The following is a 19,496-nucleotide window of genomic DNA, read 5'->3' as shown; positions in this document are numbered from 1 at the left end:
AAAGCGCCATACCGCCTTTCACAGTGCTTGCACCATTTTACACTCCCATCAACAGTGAATAAGGGTTCCAGTTTCTCCACAATCTCACCAGCAATAGCATAACTTTCTATCCACTAGGCCAACAGAGCTCTCTCATTGTTATGAACTCACTAGCCTCTAAATTTCCTAACAAATCTTTCCATTTTCTGTTGCCAATTTGATGCCACATTATTGTTGCTTGTTGGGTGCCGTCAAGTCAACTCTGACTCATAGTGAACCTAGGTTCAACAGATGGAAACCTTTGCCAGTGCTGCAGCAATCTCTGATCTCATATGTTGTTGCTGTTAGGTGTCATCGAGTTGGGTATGACTCATATCGATGCTATGAACAACCAATCTGAACACTGTTTTATTCCATGCTATGCTCACAATCTCTGACACACTGAAGTCTATTGCCTTGTCAATCCATTTGGTTGAGGGTCTTCATCTCTTTTACTGCCCCTCCACCTTTCCAAGCATGATATCCCACTTTAAGGAATAACCTCTCCAGAAACATGCTATATGTTGTTTGTTGTCAAGTGCCGTTGAGTCGCCTGCGACCCATAGCAACCCTACATATAGCAGCTCTGAAGCCTGTCCTGACCTGAGCCAGTCTCACTAATTCTGACACCCCAACACCTATTGCCTCAGTCACTGTATCAATCCATCTCATCCATATAGACAAGTCTTAAAAGAGCTCAATGCTCAAAGCAAATGGTCTTGACTAGTTAAGTTAAACTACTGTTTGGTTATAAGAAGACTTGGGTGGGGGCAGGTAGTCTGTTTAGTATTTAAAGATTATTTCAAGGCAATAGTTTCAGGAGACCATCCACCTTTCACGGTACCTGAGAATCTGGATTCTATGACAACTTGAAATTCTGTTCTATTCCTCCTCCCCCCCACCCCCCACCCCCTGCTTTGATCAGGATTCATCTCAAATTTTTTGGTCAAAATGTTCAATGATGGTAGATCTAATTCTAAATCTAGTTCTTCTGAGCTTAAGGAAAAGGAAGATGTTGTTCATCGAGACAATTAGCCACACATCCCATATCTACCTTCTATTCCTTGTTCTCCTTTCTTTTGTTATTTCAAGTGAAAAGAGACAATTCTATCATAGTAAGGCATCCTTTGACAACATTGGAGAGAAGAACACGGAATGGCAAGCAAGAACAATCCTAAAATATTAAAAAAGAATGTTCAAAATGGTATCTGTTCAATGATCCTCGTTGTCTGGTAGGACATATCCTGAGAAGTTTAAAAATTAATTATCTCTGCACAGAAGGATGACAAATGATTAACATTTTCTTTTTTAATTATGCTTTCCTGATTTTCTAACATGTCTGCAATGAATATGGATTAGTATTATAATTAGAAAATAATACACAGAAACATAACCTTTCCATTAAATTCAATGAGGCCCTAGTTATTAATCCTTCCCCTGGTATTTCTCAAACAACACTCAGCTACAAACCATTTTTTATAGACTCGACACAATTTACAGAAATTCACCCAAGAAAAACATAGGTCCTTAAACCCTAAATGACCTTTGTGATGACCACACCATCCCTGCTGGGTCCCAGGCCTCCTACTCTTGTATTTCAAGTGAACTTGAACCCATGTATGCACACAAATGTGTTTCTTTGGGATAGGATGTGCTGCCAGCAAATGGTAAAATAGGGGTTGAGATGATCATCTCAAACCCAGAGAAGAAATGATTGTTGAAGAGCAGAGTCAGTTCTTGAAGTTACTTTCATCCTTCTCAGGAGGACGGACTCCAGGAATCCTGCCCCATCATTTCCCGTTCACCCCAACTGCACACTCACATACCCATGAGACATCTAAGCATTTGGGTGATGACTTCACAGGGAAAAGAATGAAAACAAAAAGATACAAAAATGTGGTGACTACTTGGATCTGAGAAATCCTCACTGGAGTTCATGCATTCATGGATGTGCACCTAACAACATGGTAGTTATGTGTGCAGCACTTGCATGGACATGTCCTCATGGTGAGTGCATGCACATGCCCACACATGTGGCAGCCTGATACAACAAAAAGCATTGCATGTCCTGGCTTCCAAAGCCAGATGTACTACTTATTATCTGCCTTGTGAATCTGGCCAGACTGTACCTCTCAGAGATGCTGCTTCCTTTCAGTGAAGCGGGATGGGTGTGGACATGTTTTACAAACTGTAAAAACACAAGCCACATCGAAGGGTTCATTACTAGGACATATAGACAATGTCATGTTTATAAAAATAATAGTAAACACTAATCAGAAAATCAGTTGCTGTTGAGTTGCTTCTGACTCATGACCGCCATATGTGTGTCAAAGCAGAACTCAGCTCCATGGTATCTTCACTGCTGGGATTTCTGGAGTAGATTTCCAAGTGTTTTCTTTCACAGTGCTTCTTTCAGGGTGGATACAAACCCTCAGCCTTTTTTGTTAGAAACCAAGTGTGTTAACTGCGTTCACTGTATCAATCCATCTCACTAAGGGTCTTCCTCAGTTTTTAAAAATTTTTATTTTTACTTCTTTCTTGCTTTTGATTACCTTCCACTTTTCAAGCATGATGCCATTTTCCAGGGCTGGCCATTCCTGACAACATGCCAATGTTATGTTAGATAAATTTTCACAACCCTTGTCTTCAAGAAGTATCCTGGCTTAACTTTCTCAAAGACCTATTTGCTTTCTCTTTTTTACTCTTCTCCAACACCACAACTCACAGACATCAGTTCTTCTTCTGTCATCTTTAACTATTGTCCAACTTCCATATGCATAACAAGTAATTGAAAAGACCATGGCACCTTAGGGCTCCTAATTTAGGTCCAATAAAGAAAATAATCAAACCCACTGTGGTGGGTTGATTCCAGCTCAGCGTGGTCCTTCATCGAGTTTCCAAGCCTGCACATCTTTAAGAGAAGAGACTGCCCGTCTTGCTTCTACAGAGTGGCTGGTGGATTTGAACCACTGGTGTTTTGGTTAATAGCACAACCTGTAATATACTGTGCCACCAGGGCTCCAACTCACAGCAACGGGGTAGGACAGAACAGAACTACCTCGTTGAGTCATGAGTGCAATCTTTATAGAGGAGACCTGGTGGCACAGCGGTTAGACACTCCTCTGCTAACTGAAACCCACCACAGGATTAAACAAGTGGCCACTGGAAACCCTGTAGGGCCGTTTATCTCTGTTCTCTCTGTCCTATGAATTGGAATCACTTTGATGGTGAAGCGTTGGGTTGGGTTTGAAACTTTGAGGAGACAGATAGCCACGTCTTCCATCAGAGTGGCTCTTGGATTTGAACCACTGGCCTTTCATCAGTTTAACCACTTTATCAACCATAGATCCTTATTGCAATCATAATGTTATGGAATCGGGTGGTCCTTGCCCCTGTGCTGACCTGGGATTCCATTACATACCCCTTCCTAATCTGGTCCTTTGTACCTCTGTGTGAATTAGATACGTCTGGTGGCCTCGTGGTAAAATGAAATGAAAGTTTGGCAGTCTGAATTCCTACGGAGAAAGATGAGCAGTCTCCTCCCACGAAGATTTATAGCTTCAGAAACTGGGTAGAGCCTCACCGTGAGTTGGAGCCACAGGGTTTTGTTTTCAGCCCGTATCAGGTTGCGCTTCTAACTCAAAGGCAGCGCCCCCTGGCAGTTGGAATTCACCGGCCATTCCTTGGGAGAAAGATGTGCAGTCTCCTCCCTTTGGGCTTACAAAGTCACTGGAGGGCCACTAGAAATTACAGCATGAGTTTTAAACATCTAACTCGGTAAACTTTGTTGGAAGTTACCTAGGCAAAGAGGTGTGGACCTTTATTATCTAAAAAGGCTCCAGTTAGGGCGGAGTGGAGAGAAGGGAGGGCCGGGCCTGTGCACTTGGTGCAGAGCAGGCTCAGGGACCCCAAGCTGAGGGGAACCTGGAGGCTCAGGACCCACACTCGCTGCCCCGGCAAGCCCGGTCGGGGGGCCCTGCTGGCGCAGCCGTCCAGGCTGCGATTTATGGGTCCCTTTTGGACACGTTAAAGATCACATTAAGTGCAATAAATGTAGATCACGCTCCTAAATAAGCTGAGATTTATCCCCGGATCCTCTCTGCAGGGGCCAATCCCATAAATCCTGCCAAAGCCTGTCCCTCGGCCAAGGTTGGGGGAGGGGATGGGAGAGGAGGGGCCACCAGGGCGGAGTAGGGTAGGAGCATGGCTCTAGGTAAAGAATGACCTGGTTGGGGGTGGGGGGCAAACCAGGGGTCACCTCTGCTGCAGCCCAGCCTGGCCCTCCCCTGGCCCTTCCCCCTCCTCCACCCACCTTCTCCCCAGACCCTCCCTCCTTCTCGCAAAGTCCCCAGTCCTGCTCCCCTCCCTCCCTCACCCACCTTGTCCTTGCCTCCGACTGCTTCTGCCTTCTCTACCCCTGCCTGCAGATAATCGCGTTATATGCAGTAAACCAGTAATCACCCTGATGTTGCAAAAGACCTGGACACGAAGCTTCTCAATGGGAAGTTCAAGCACAGTGAACATTGCCTTTTGTCCGCGGTGTGGAGCAGGCTCTGAGCTAAAGAAAAATGGATGGTAGGCAAATGTAAATTTACAGACCAATAAATTAGGGGATGATTAGTCACGTCACAGTCCTCCTTCAAAGGACTCTTTAAAGGCCGAGAGCGTTCATTTAAGTGTCTGTTTATAGCTCAGTAACTTCCAGACGGAGGGGCTGGGAGGCCCCACAGGGAAAGGCAAGGAAAGTGGCAAGATGGAAGAGGAGAGGCTCCCCGCCTTTACCAGCTTGAGGAGAAAACGTCCCTGAAAGGGTCAGGCGAGCCATCTGGATCGTGTGGAGACAACAGATGTCTGTTGGCATCTACTACATACGGGCACAGTGCCCAATATTGGGGTGGGGGACACCAGACAAGACCCTGGTCGCGTGTTTTCAGCAGGGGGGCGGGGAGATGAAGAAGAAACAGACTAATGCTAACTCCGGTTGACAAGAGCGGATCCACAGGCGACTGACTGAAATCACATGTCAGGGACAATTCAAGAAGAGATGAGATTCTTCAAAAGTGGGGGGATATAAATACCGTGGGGTTTTGGCTCCCCTAAAGTAACAAACAGGGCATTTGACAGTCTCGTGGCCTAGCGGGTAAGGAGGGAGCTCTGGTGACCTAGTGGCAAGAAGCTGGGCTACAGTCCTGAATGTGGTTCTCCCGCCAGAGGCCATGAGCTGCTCTGCGGGAGAAGAATGGGCAGTGTCCTGTGCGATTAACTGCATCTGAAAACCCGCCAGACGGTCAGCTCTGTGTCGTTCTGACTCCATGGCACATAACAACAACAATAGGTAAGGTGTTGTGCTGCTAATCCAAAAGCAAGTAGTTCAAATTCCCAGGGAGCAATAGCCTCTCTTGCAATTTACAGTCTCTGAAAACCAGCTGCAGAATCAGCTATAATTTGTTTCCAACTCCATGACAATGAGGTTTGGGATGTTTGAGAATTTGGGTTTTTGTTTTTTGGTTGTTTTGTGTTTTTTTTTTGTTGTTGTTTTTGTTTTGTCTTTTGGGTTTTTTTGAGAGCAAATTGTCTTAAATGGTTACAAGGGAAGCGGCCATTTTTTGCAGCATAGGTGGCATTCTCAAGTAGCTCATGGCAGCCCAGGGCCGTGGTGGAAGTTTCTCCATCAAAAGGCTTTCTCTTTTTATTTGATGTGCCAGAGCTGACCTTGTTTCTTTCCCAGGAAAAAAATGTATACATAGGTTCCAATGTAACTGCATTATTTTCAGGAGAAAGAAGGCTCGTAACAGACACATGTGTGCCTTCTCATATTCCCCCTGCCTCCTAGGCACTCGGCCACTCTGGTGAATAGCCCATTACCCTTGCTGCCAGCATTTCATCTCTAGAAGGCCAGCTGCTCTGGCCTCACCAGGGGGGAGCATGGAGTTCTGGTGTGGTCTCAGTCACCCCCCCACCCCGGTCTGTGCAGGAGTCTCAGCAGCCTGACACCCCGCTTAGACCCCTGGCTCCTTGGGCCTTTGGCACTGCTTTCAGATGTTGCTGACACTCCATGCCACAGGGTGTAACATCTGGTTTCTCTGACATCTTCCCCAAGGGACCAGAGAACCCACCAGGAGTGCTAAACCGAAAACTAAACCCACTGTCATCAAGTTAATTCTCACTCATCACAGCCATATAGGACAGAGTAGAACTACCCTGGGGGGATTCCAAAACTGTAAGTCTTTAACAGAAGCAGACTGCTACATCTTTCTCCCAGGAAGCAGCTGGTGAGCCCCAACTGCTGACCCTGAGATTAGCAGCCAAGTCTTTTAACCACTGTGCTACGAGGGCTCCTTCAGAAGCAAAGAGAAATCAGATCTTAATGGGTCCAGTTTTGGTCACCAGAAACCAGGAGGCAAGATATAGCTAGCAGACAAATTCATCTCCCTTCACCTTCTGAGGGGCTGTGCTGAGGGACAGTGTGTCTCTCCAGCCTGTGGATGCATGAGCAAAGGCTGTGTCTCCTTAGGACATAGAGACCAGCTCAGCAGCACGCCATCTGGTATATTTGCTCTCCAGTCTTTCTGGCTTTGCTTCCGTCTGCCCTCACTCTCACTATCCCTCTTCCCCCTCCGCTTGCACCTGCCAATCAAGCTCTTACACTGTGTCTCTGACCTGTTTCCTAGGGAACCTTGGCTTAGGTATGCTTGCTTGGAAGGTCTCAAATAGAACTCTCAGCTGGGGCCTCTGTCTACAATCGTACACAGTTTCCAGGGGCTCCAAGTACATATTTGGTTAATATTTTCTAAGAATGATGTGGCTGTGCTTTGTCTTTCTTGCCTATTTGGGTAGCCAGAGGTCTGAGGATTTCTTTAGGGGTGTGGGGGCTTGGTAAAAGCATAAAAATGGAATTTTTTCCCATGTGAAACTATTGATCTAAAATTAAGAAAATAAAGGAAGAAAATACAGTCAATATCTTTGTTCATGAATTCTGTATTTATGAATTCTTCTGACAAAAAACCCCTTCCGAACAGCCCCCCCAAGCTATGGAGTTGATTTCAACTCATAGCGACCTTCTGTTGGGTTTTTAAGGTTTAAACTTTACAAGAGATTGTCTATCTTTCTCCATGGAGTAGCTGGTGAATTCTAACTACTGATCTATGGGTTAGCCACATAACATAAAAAAACGCTGCAATACCAGAGCACCTTTTGAATTTATCTACTCCCTAAAATGTGTTTGCAACCCCCAAATCAACACTGCTCTGCTCTTGTGAGTATCTGTGGGTGTGTCCTCAAAAAGCTGAACATAGAAATTCCATATGACTCAGCTATTCCACTACTTGGAATATGTTGTTGATTGTCGTTGAGTTGTAGGCGACTCATGGCGATCCTATGAGCGAAAGTCCTCAACACTTGTGTGACTTTCATCCTTTCTCCCGGTTCTAGGGTTTCCAGAGGCAAGCTATTTATGGAAGTGGATGCCACTCCTGCTTCCAAGCTTGTTTCAATTGGGGAACGCCACCAAACCCCGTCCACCATGGGTAACCGTTATCTCATTTGACACATCAGTGTCACAGGCTTCAGCTTCACAGCAACCACAAGTTACCTCTGTCTGACAAGTGGACACACCAGGGCTATATGACCTAAAAGAAAGTTTGACCAACAACAATTTAAAACAGGTCTTAGGGCCACAGATTAGAGTCACCCACCTTTGGTTTGGTAGCATCACTTTCGGTCCACTAGGCCAACAGGTCTCTCTCCACGTTGTTGAGTGCCATCGAGTCGTAGGGGACTCATAGCGACCCTATGAACGAAAGTCCTCGACACTTGAGTGAGTGACTTTCATCTTTTCTCCCAGTTCATAGGGTTTCTGGAGACAATCTATTTACTTTGAATATACTCTGAGAAAATGAGAACTGAGGCACAAATGGAAACTTGTACACCAATGTTCATAGCAGCGTTATTCACCATTGCAAGAATATGGAAACAGCCCAGATGTCCAACCACAATCAAATGGATTGAGAAATTATGGTACATTCACACAATGGAATGCTACGCAGCATGCAGGAGCAATGATTTTGTAGGTCACTACCTAACTTGGATGGGACTGGAGAGCATTATTCTGAATGAACTAACTCAGTCCCATAAGGACAAATATTGTATAAACCCATTATTGTACAATGAGTATGAGGGTCCGAGGGGGAGAGAGGGTGGAAGCAGAGGGATGAGGATGGGCTGGGAGGGACATACAATTTGATGGTGAGAGTGAAGGAAATGGGAAATATGCAGTATAAAAAACAATGTATTTGAATGTTGTAAACAAACCAGTATAAAACTTAAAAAAAGAAGGAAAAAAAGATTTTTTTAAATGTTATTATTAGGTGGCATCAAGTAGATAACTGTTTGCAGTGGTTCTATAGGACAGAATAGAATTATCTCTCAGGGTTCACTAGGCTGCTTTTTTTTGAGAGCACATTAGCAGGTTTTTCCTTCTGAGGGTCTCTAGTAAGTTCAAACCTCTGACCCTTCAGGAGGTCAAACTCACTAATTGCTCGGCAAGAGAAAGATACAGCATTTGCTTCTGTAAGGATTGTTGTTATTGCGTATTGTCAAGTTGGGACTGACCCATCAGTGGTTTTTTTAGAGGCAGTATATTACATGAGAGGAGACTGCCCATCTTTCTCCTGCGGAGCAGCTGGTGAATTTGAACCTTGTACCTGGAGTTGGCAGTGCAATTCCTTACCACTATACCACCAGAGCTCACAGGCTTGGAAGCCTGATGGAGCAGTTCTCTTCTGTCCTTTGGGGTGCTGTAAGTAGGAGTCAGAATAAGGGCAATGGCTTGGGTTTAGTTTTAGCCTTCTACAATCAGGAACTTTCATTCTCCCCATTTTATAAGTGCAGGAAGTGAGGCTCAAAGAGGATAACTTCTATCTTCCCCACAAGAACACACAGCTAGCAAAAGAGAAATTCTAATTCAAATCCAGTCTCCCCGACTCCAAGTTCTTGTGCATAGCTACCAAAGTCCTTGGAAGAAAGAGGGGAGGAGGGAAGGAAATGACAAGCAAAGGTGGATTCACTTGTTTTCAGTCTTTTTCTCTATCTTGGGAAGAGGTGGAGCTCAGAGTCAATCCTCAGTCATTTCAACAAGGAGATGCTTCAGAAAGAGAAAACTGGGCCCAACTCATTCTCTCTCTTTCACACACCCATGATCTGTGGCCAAATCTCTTAAATCTACTCTAGGTTTAGGGTGGAGACCAGGCCATCTGGTTCCCTGTTCCCAATCCTTGAATCCCTTGCTCAGATTCCTCAGCCATTGAGTTCCTCAAGCCCTTGACCATAAACAGACAGAAGAGAGGAGCTCACACCCTGGCCTCTGGGATCACGGAAGAATCTCCTTTCAGAGGAAAGAGAGAGGCTTGCTGGGCCACCTCCAGTCACAACGGACTTTACACTATTTCCCAGGCTCTTCCTGGCTCCATGTCCCTACTCTTGCTGCCCCATTTGCCATATACCCTCTTCCTTTCTTATCAACTCAGAAAACTCCTATTCATCTTGCAGGACCCAGTTCCGCTATAAACTTTCCAACCAGGCAGATTTAGCCACAATTTCTTCACTTCTGTCCAGGAACTATTGTGTTATTTTGTGATTTACCCATTTGTGTGTGTGCTGCCACTGCTGGATTGTGTGCTCTTTGAGGACAAGGGTGGAGTTTTGTTGGCATGATTCCTAGAGCCAGCACTGTGCCTGGCATCTTTTTGCTGTTCCATTTGCAGAATGAATGGTAGAAATCAAGTGAAAGTATAAATTATCATGATTATCACAGCCAGTTAGTGATGGGAATACATATACTAAAATTGTAACAGAGAATTATACTTTCTTATGAAAGGATGATATACAAATTCATGAAGCGTTCCATATTTTATCCACAGTGAGATGGATTGATATAGTGATTGTAGAAATGGACTATAGTTTGGCAGAGATGATGAGAATGACATAGAATAGGGCAAGGTTCAGATCTGTTGTTCATAGTATTCGACTTGATGGCATCTAACAACAACAACAACAACAGACACTCTCTAAAATGTAAATCACAAAGACGCAACAAATATACGCAACTCTGGGTTACTCACTAGTCTGTGCCAAGAAATTTGGAAGACAGATACCTGGCCAACTGATTGGAAGAGATCCATGTATGTTCCTCTTCTCAAAAAAAAGTTGATCATACATCAGAATGGAAATTATCAAACAATATCATATGTAAGGAAAATCTTGCTGAAGATTATAAAAAAAACATGGCTAGAACAGTACATTGACAGAGAACTAGCAGGAATTCAAGCTGGATTCAGAAGAGGTCATGGCACAAAGGATCTCACTGATGTCAGATAGATTTTGGCTGAAAGCAGAATATACCAAAAGGATGTCTATTTGTGTTTTATTGCCCATGCAAAGGAACTTGACCATGTTCATCATAAAAAAAAAATATAGCTAATATTGAGAAGAAATCCCAGAACACTTAATTGTGCTTATGTAAAACCTATACTTGACCAAGAAGCTGTTGTCTGAACAGAGCAAGGGGATACTGTATGGTTCAAAATGAAGAAAAGTGTTTGTCAGGGCTGTATCCTTTCTCTATACCTATTCAATCTGTATGCTGAACAGGTAACTCAAGAAGCTGGACTTTATGAAGAAGAATGTGGCATCAGGATCAGAGGAAGATTCATTAAGAACCTGCCTTATGCAAATGATACATCCTTGCTGGCTTCAGAAGACCTTCAATGTGGATTAAATCTCAATATCATGGAAACAAAATCCTTACCACTGGACCAATAGATAGCACCATGACAGATGGAGATGAGATTGAAATTGTCAGTTATTTAATTTAGCTTGGATCCACAATCAATTCTTGATACCAGCAGTCAAGAAATCAGAAGAGGTGTTGCATTGGGAAAATCTACCTTTTGAGTGTGCTCGGGAGCAGTGATGTCAGTTTAAAGACTAAAGTGCACCTATTTAAGCCATGGTCTTTTAAACTATTTGCTGTACATCTGAAAGTTGGACAATGAATAGGGATGATAGCAAAAGAATCAATTAATGCCTTTGAGTTGTGGTGCTGGAGAAGAGCACAGAACAACCAATGGACTGACAAAAGAACAAATGTATCTTGGAGGAAGTGCAACCAGGGTGTTGTTCCTTTGTGGCCAGGATGGCGAAGTTTCATCTCACATACTTTGCGAATGATGTTAGAAGACACTAGTCCATGGGAAAAGTTATTATGCTTGGGAATGTGGAGGGTGAGTGAAGGAGGAAAAAACCCTCCACCAGAAAGATTGACCAGTGACTGCAGCAATGGATTTAAGTTTATTAAGGATGATGAGGATGGCACAGGCTGGGTCAGGGTTCAGAGTCATTGTTCATAAAGTGTAAATTATAGTGGACAACACCACAACCACTGACTAAATGCCAAGTATCTCAGTGTATTGTATTGTCTATGTTTCAACAATGAGAAGGAGGGTTTAGAAATGACTGTTTTACAAGAGAAAAGATGAGCCTAAAAAGATTAGAGGCTCACTCAAGGTTAAACAGAAACAGGGAACATGTGTGGTCTCATGTACAGTTTTAGGAGCTCTGGGGCCTGGTGGTACATAGTCGTGCTGCATAGCCAATCCAAGCAGGTGGCTTGAAGCCACCAGCTGCTCTGTGGGAGGAAGATGGGCAATCTCCTCTCGGGGGGTTTAGAGCCTCTGAAAATCAGCTGGTGAGTTGGTTTCAACCCCATGGCACATAACAACACTATGTACATTTTAAAATTGTTGCTGTTTTAGGTGTTGTGCAGCATCTACCACTCATAATGACCCAATAAACAACAGATTAAAACTCTGCCTTGTCCCCAACCTCTGCTAAGTTTAAATTCACTATTACAACAACTGTCAATCCATCTTGTTGAGGGTGTTCCTCTCCTTCGCTGACTCTTGACTTTTCTAAGTATGATTTCCTGCTATTCTTGTTAGTGTAGCAATAGTTTCCCAGATCTAATGCTAGAGTACCTGAGCTCCCTGCCGATGTATCAGAGATGGTGAGGACGGCATAGGATAGGGCAGGGTTCAGATCCATTGTTCATAGTGTCACTGTGAGTTAGAGTTAACTTGACAGAACTGAACAACAATGACGATGTTAGAGAACTGAGTTTCTCCTGGACCTAGTTCATTAGCCTGGCTTCGTACAGCTAGAGTGCATTGTTGTTGTTGACTGTCTTCAAGTCAAGCATGACTCATAGTGACCCTATGAACAAAAGGCCTGAAGCTCCTCTACAACTAATGACATTTATCAAAATTCAGAGTTTCCAGAGGCTTGTGGTTTAGGAAGCGGATGCCACTCCTGCTTCCAAACTTGTTATAGTATGTTATTGTTGTTATGTTCCACTGAGTCACCTATGATGTATAGCGACCCTATGTACAGTAGCTCTGAACCCTTCCTTGCCCTGAGCTAGTCTCACTAATTCCAACACACCATCATCCATTGTCCCAGTTACTGTATCAATCCATCTCATCTGGGGCATTCCTCTCCTGCACTGCCCCTCCACTCTTCTGAGCATAATGTCCTTCTCCAAGGACTGATCTCTCCTGATCAAGTGCCCAGAGTAAGTGAGGCAGAGCTTCAAAATCCTAGCCTCCAAGGAGAGACTTGGTTTCACCCTCTCCAAGACAGACTGATTTGTTCTCTTGGCACTCCATGGTATGTTCAAGACTCTTCTCCAGTACCACAATTTGAAGGCATCTATTCTTCTCTGTCATCCTTAGTCATCATCCAACTCTCTGAAGCATAAGTAATTGAGAAGACCATGGCTTGGATTAGACGCACCTTTGTCTCTAGACTGACATCATTGCTCTTCAGCATTCTAGAGAGGTCCACGACAGCAGATTTTCCCAGTGCAATTAATCTTTAGATTTCTTGACTGCTGGTGTTAAGTGTGTTGACTGTGGATCTAAGCAAGCTGTAATTGCTAACAACTTCACTCTCTTTTCCGTCTATTATGGTGCTGCCAACTGGCCCAGTGGTGAGAATCTTTGTCTTCTTGATGTTGAGCTTTAGTCCTTGACCTTCTCCAGCAAAAGCTTCAGGTCTTCTTCGGTTTCAGCAAGCAAGGTTGTGTTGTCTGCATATCCTATGTTGTTAATGAGTCTTCCTCTAATCTTGATGCCACACTTTTCATAAAGCCCTGCTTCCTGAACAATCTGTTCTGTATACAGAGTGCATTTCAAAGGTGAATAGAGCAAAAGTGAAGAAGGGATATGAAACACAAACAAAAGAAGAAAGACAGAGTAAATCTTATTAAGAAAAATACACAGAATAAATTTTATTAAGTAAGAAAGGAACACAGGGTAAACTTTATTAAGAAACTAGAAGCACCCTCAAGAAAGGAGAGTGACTCTGTCCTTGCTTGAGAAAGAGAGGTGAGACTAGACCTCGTGTGCTTCTTTGCTTCTTAGTTCTACAGACTTTGAACCTTCTGAGCTCATTAGAATACTCACTCTTTGCTGAAATGGACCTTTGGTAAAATGTCATCTGTTCCTGCCCAATGGATCAATCATGGGCATCTGCTGATTTATGTGCTGGTTGGATTCCATCTCCAGACCTTTGCTGCCATGTTCTCTTTGTTCACTGTGACCACACTACTTCTCCAGGGATTGGCCTCTCCTGACAACATATCCAAAGTACAATAAGACAAAGTCTCACTCATGATCCTTACTTCTAAGGAGCACTATGGCTGCACTTTGTCCAAGACAGATTTGTTTGGGTTTTTTAATACTTGTAAAAAGATGGTCTATTTCATCTTCTTCACCACACCACAATTCAAAGATGTCCATTCTTCTTCAATCTTCCTTATTCATTGTCCAACTTTTATGTGCATGTGAAGCAATTGAAAATATCATGGTTTGGGTGGGGCATACTTTAGTCTTTAAGCTGACACTTTTGCTCTTTAGCTCGTGAAAGAGATCTTTTTGCAGCAGATTTAACCATACAATGTGTAAGGTCGCCAAGGATGGACAGAACCCCATTCAGGCCAAGAAAGACAGTTTCTTGAGAAGAAGCTGCCAGGCTAACCCCAAAGTAGAAACCAGCCCCTACTTAGAGTGGGGTTTTATATGGTCTTACAAGGAAATTGGGGAAGGAGATGTTCGCAGTTGTTCTTTTTACAAGATAAGGGAGCAGAGTGAGGGTCACAAATAGTTATTCCTGGGAAATGGAGGTAGAATAATTTCACAGCCCTAACAGAGACAAGCGAAGCCACAGCTGCTGCTTCCTGTGGTTCATTTTGGTGGCTCTTCTGGGGAAGGAAGGGAGAGCGGCTCTGTAGCCCTAACACAGCACTTACTTGATTCCCTGACTGCTGCTTCCACGGGTATTGATTGTGGCCCCAAGAAAAGGAAACCCTCGACAACTTCATTATTCCCTCCGTTTATCATGATGTTGTTTATTGGCCCCGTTGTGAGAATTTTCATTTTCTTTCTGTTGAAGTGTAAGCCATACTGGCGGCCATTGTCTTTGAGCTTCTCCAAGAAGTGCTTCAAATCTTGTTTTCCACAAGCAAGGCTGCATCCTTTGGGTATCCCAGGTTGTTGATGAATCTCTTCCCCATCCTGACACCACATTCTTTTTGTCTAATACAATTTCTTGGATTATTTTTTCAATATATAGATTGAATGAGTATGGTGAAAGGATACAACTCTGATGCACACCTTTCCTGATTTTAAACCACTGATAAATTGAAAAATATTATATGATAGGGTATTATGGTTATCATAAGAGTCCAGAATTAAGGTTGCATAGTGGAGTGTACTCGGGATGGTGGGAAGGGTGCGGGGGATTGTATACCAAAGAAAGAATTTTTCTTTTACTTTTCAAAGAGAGGAGCAAACTGGGGGGTGGGGAGTGGGCAAGGGAGTGGGGAAGGGCTGGGCAGGGAGAAAAGTGCAACAATGAATGAATGGAAATCCAAAATCTCTGTAAATGTTCATTAAATTTAATAGAATAATTTTTTTAAAGTATATCTATTAAAATACACATTATTTTACGTTTAGGAGCTATGGTGGCCTAGTGGCAAGAAGCTGTGCTGAAATTCTGAAGGCACGCAGTTCAAGGCGACCTGTTGCTCTGAGGGAGAAGAATGGGCAATCTCCTCCTATGCGATTAACTGCCTCTGAAAACCCGCCAGAAGATCAGCGATGGGTTGGTTCCAACTCGATGGTACACAACAACAATGACGATTTTAAGTTTAAATATTTTCTTTGTACCAAAGAAAGCAGAATTTATTTAAATTTTGCTCTTCTGGTTTAATGAGAAGAGATGCATTAGAGAAAATAAAACTTCAAAATATCCTTCTTTGCTTATTTCATTTCTGAGTTAAGAGTTGGAAATGACAACAAACGAGAGAAAACTGAAATGTTTGAGCTCTGGTGGTGTAGTCAGTAGCATGTTGTGCTGCCAACATTTAAAAGGTCTCTTGTCTCCAAAGGTTCAAATCCACCAGAAACTCTATGGGAGAAAAATGATCAATCTCTTCCTACCCATGGAAACCCAATGGCGGGTCACTAGGAGTCAGAAGTTATTTGACAGCAGTGATTTCCCCCCCACCCCTCCACTTAATGTTTTAGAACACCTTTTTGGTAAAACTCAAAAGATATATATCTAGGGGTAGGCATTTTCTCTTACTTTCAACAGTATGACAAAGTAACAGTACTTTGTTAGATCCTGGTTTGTTTTTTTCTTTAGCAAAAATAATAACTACAAAATATGTCTCAATTCAATGTGTACAATTCAGTGGCATTGTTTACATTCAAACTGGGTCTTTCTATCTGTTTCTGAATGGCTATGACTTGATCAACTTAAAAATCTCAGTGTCCTTCACTGTCCTCCAAGCTTCAGATCTACCCTTTTGAGCTGCTGTTGTCAGTTGAAGCTGAACATAGAAATTCCAGCTGTTCTATTGCTTGGAATATACCCCAACAAAATGAGAACTGAGGTTCAAATGGAAACTTGTACACCAGTGTTCATAGCAGCATTATTCACCATCTTAAGAACATGGAAACAGCCCCAGATGTCCAACCACAAATGAGTGGACTAGGAAGTTGTGGGACAGTCATACAATGGAATACTACGCAGCACACAGGAGCATTTTGTAAATTACTACCTAACTTGGGAGGGATTGGAGAGCATTATGCTGAGTGCATTAACTCAGCCCCAAAAGGAGAAACACTGTATAAAACCATTATTGTAGAATGAGTATGAGGATCCAAGGTGAGGGAGTAGGGGTGGGTGGAAATAGAGGGGTGAGGCTAGGTGGGGGGCTCGGGTGTTCATCATAGGGTTGCACAATTCAATGGGTCAGTGGGGTGAAGGAAATTGGAAGGTGCTTTTGTGAAAAACAATATATTCAAACTTTGTAAATAAATCAGAAGAAAAAGAAAAAGAAACAAAAAAGAACACAACGTTCAAGGCAGACATTCTTTTCTAATTAAGCTAAATTATTGTTTGGTTTAAAGATGACTTCAGGGAATAGTTTCAGTTTAAGATTAAAGATATAACTTGAGGGCGCTTTTATGTGTGTGAATATTATTCCTCTAAACAACTGAGGATTTCTGTTGCCCTTTCAATTTTGTAAGGAGCCCTGGTAGTGCAGTGGTTCAGCAGCATCTGACTAGTAACCAAAAGGTCTTACCAACTGCTCCATAGGAGAAAGTTGCAGCAGTAGCGTCTGTTTTAAGTTTGGTGTTTTAGGTACCATCAATTCAGCCACACACTACAGAATAAAACCCAGCAGGTTTCTGCACCCTCCCCACTGTGCCTCGTAAACCCTACGGGGTGGATCTAGCTGGTCTTAAAAGGTCTAGGCCCTACCACCCTGAATGCACCTGATCTAGTCTAAAAGGTCACTGTAAAGCAGCTTGACTGCAATGGGTTAACTTTTGTGCCCAAGGTGAGCCTGCTAGAATCCAAAAGAGGAATGGTGGCAAGAAACAGGCCTGCTCCTACCATTCAGGCGGTCATATAAACGAGAAGAGCTTTTTTTGCAAGACAACTGGCAACATGTATCAAGAAACATAAATATATTCATTTCCTTTGATCTAGCAAAATCCTCTCATTAGAGGTTTCGCTAAGTAATTTTTTAAAATTAAAAACAAAGAAGAAAGTAATGGGAAAAGTCTTGCTTGTTTGTTAACTTTTGTGTTTTGTACAAGGATGTTCATCTCAGTATTATTGATTATTGTTGTTGTTTGGTACTTCTGAAAAGGTTCAGACTAAGGACAATAAAACAAAATTCTGCGCATCCTGAACTATCTGCACAATCCTAGCTCATTGGTACAATCACTGTGTCAATACATCTCCTTGCTGATACACCCTAATTCAAATGCATCAGTTCATCATCAGTCGTCTTTATTCATTACTCAGCTTTCACATGTATATAAGTTACTTGAAAAGTACCATGCCCTGAGTCAGGTGCACCTTAATCTGCAAAGTGGTATCCTTGCTCATTAACACTGTAAAGATGTCTACTGTGGCATGATGCTGGGAAAGGTGGTGGGTTGGTGAAGGAGAGCAAGAGCCCTGAGCAGGTGGACTGACACGGTGACTGCCGTAATGGGCTCTTGTGTGTCAGGAAGTGCAGGATAGAACAGGGTTCAGACCTTTTGTTCACAGAGTCACTATGAGTCAGACTCGACTCAACAGCACCTAACCACAACTGCAGATTTTCCCAGCAATATGGTTTTGGGTTGTTTTTTTTTTTAATTTTGTTACTACTGCTTCCATGGACATTGATTGTGGATCTCTGGCACTTGTTCCCTGATTTTAAAGCATGTGATAGATACCCCTTCCCTCCAAGAAAAATGGCATTCTTGGCAACTCAGTATTTTGTCTTTTTATCGAGATGTTACTTACTGGTGCGGTGGCGAGGATTTTGTTGCCTTTAGATTGAGGTCTGATTCATACTGGACGCTCTCATCGTTGCTCTTCATCAGTAAGTGCTCCACGTCCTCTTCACTTGCAGCAAGCAAGCTCTGCTTTACAAGCTGTTGGTGATGAATTTTCTTCCACTCTTGATGAATTCATCACATGGTCCAGTTTCCTGGATTATTTTCTCAGTTGTTGTTGTTGTGTACTGTAGACTCGGAACCCACCCATAGCTGGTCCTCCAGCAGGTTTTCAGAGGCAGTTAAAGGCACAGGAGGAGATTGCCCATCCTTCAGCAAAGCAGCTGGTGACCTTCGTGACACACTCCTTTCCTGATTTGAAGCCATGCAGTATCCCATTTTTCTATTAGGAGAACTCTGGGACCATGCAGAGTTTCTGCATGATCACAGTTAAGTGCTTAAGATTCTCATCCTTCATAATATTATCCATAATTTGTTATGATCCACATAGTCAAATGCTTTTGCATAGTCCACAAAACACAGGGAGTCATCTTTCAGGTATTTACTGCTTTCGGTTAAGGTCCAGCTGATGTCTAGAAATAATCTCTCTCATTCCATACAAGTTTTTCTGAATCTGGCTTGAATTTCTGCAAGTTCTCTCTTGATGTATTACTGTAAATGTTTTTATCTTTAGCAAAATTTTACTTGCATATAGTATTATCTAGGGAGCCTCGGTGGCCTCTTGGTAAGGAGTTGTGCTGACAACCCAAAGGCAGGAGATTTGAATCCACCAGCTTCTCCGGAGGAGAAAGATGGCCAATCTCCTGTTGTGCGATTGTTTGCCTCTGAAAATCTGCTGGAGGGCCTTCTATGAATTGGTTCCAACTAGACACTAATGAACAAAGTGTTATTGCTTGACAATTTTCACATTCTGTTTGATCACCTTTCTTCGGATTGGACACAGATAGGCCTGTCTTCCAGTTAGTCTGTCAGATTTCTTGGCTTAAGCAAACAAGTGCTTCCAGTATATGTTTGTTGAAACATCTCAAGTGATATTTTATGAATTCCTGGATCCTTGGGTTTTGCCAATGCTTTTAGTATAGTTTGAATGTTTTCTTTCAATACCATCAGTTTTTGATCCTATATTCTCTCCTGGAATAATTGAGCAGCTTCCATTTCTCTTTTAGTAACATGGTTTTATTTTGAAAAACACTAAATACATATTAAATGTGAATAGTAGTTGTCTCTGATTATTGGATTATGGATGAGGTTTCCCCCCCCCCTTCCTTTTGCACCTTTGTATTTTTTTTTCTGACTACATAATCCAGCAAGTTTTTGTTTTTACGAGGTAGAATTTAAAATAATGTGGTTTTTCGTTAATCCAATGAATTTTCATCAGAAGATTTTTCTTCCAAAGTGCTTCTGGATGAACTTGAACCTCCAACTTTTTGGTTGGTAGCTGTGTGTGATAATTCTTTATATCACAGTTACTTTATTATAAACTCCAAGCAAAGCCAAATCCACTGATATAGACTCTGACATACAGCACTTCTAGAGGACAGCATGGAAGAGCCCCATAGC

The sequence above is a fragment of the Elephantulus edwardii genome, unplaced genomic scaffold (assembly GCF_000299155.1).
Source record: "Elephantulus edwardii isolate Elephantulus edwardi_28Jun2011 unplaced genomic scaffold, EleEdw1.0 scaffold00028, whole genome shotgun sequence".
Classification (NCBI taxonomy): Eukaryota; Metazoa; Chordata; class Mammalia; order Macroscelidea; family Macroscelididae; genus Elephantulus; species Elephantulus edwardii.
Note: the sequence above shows the minus strand (reverse complement) of the source record.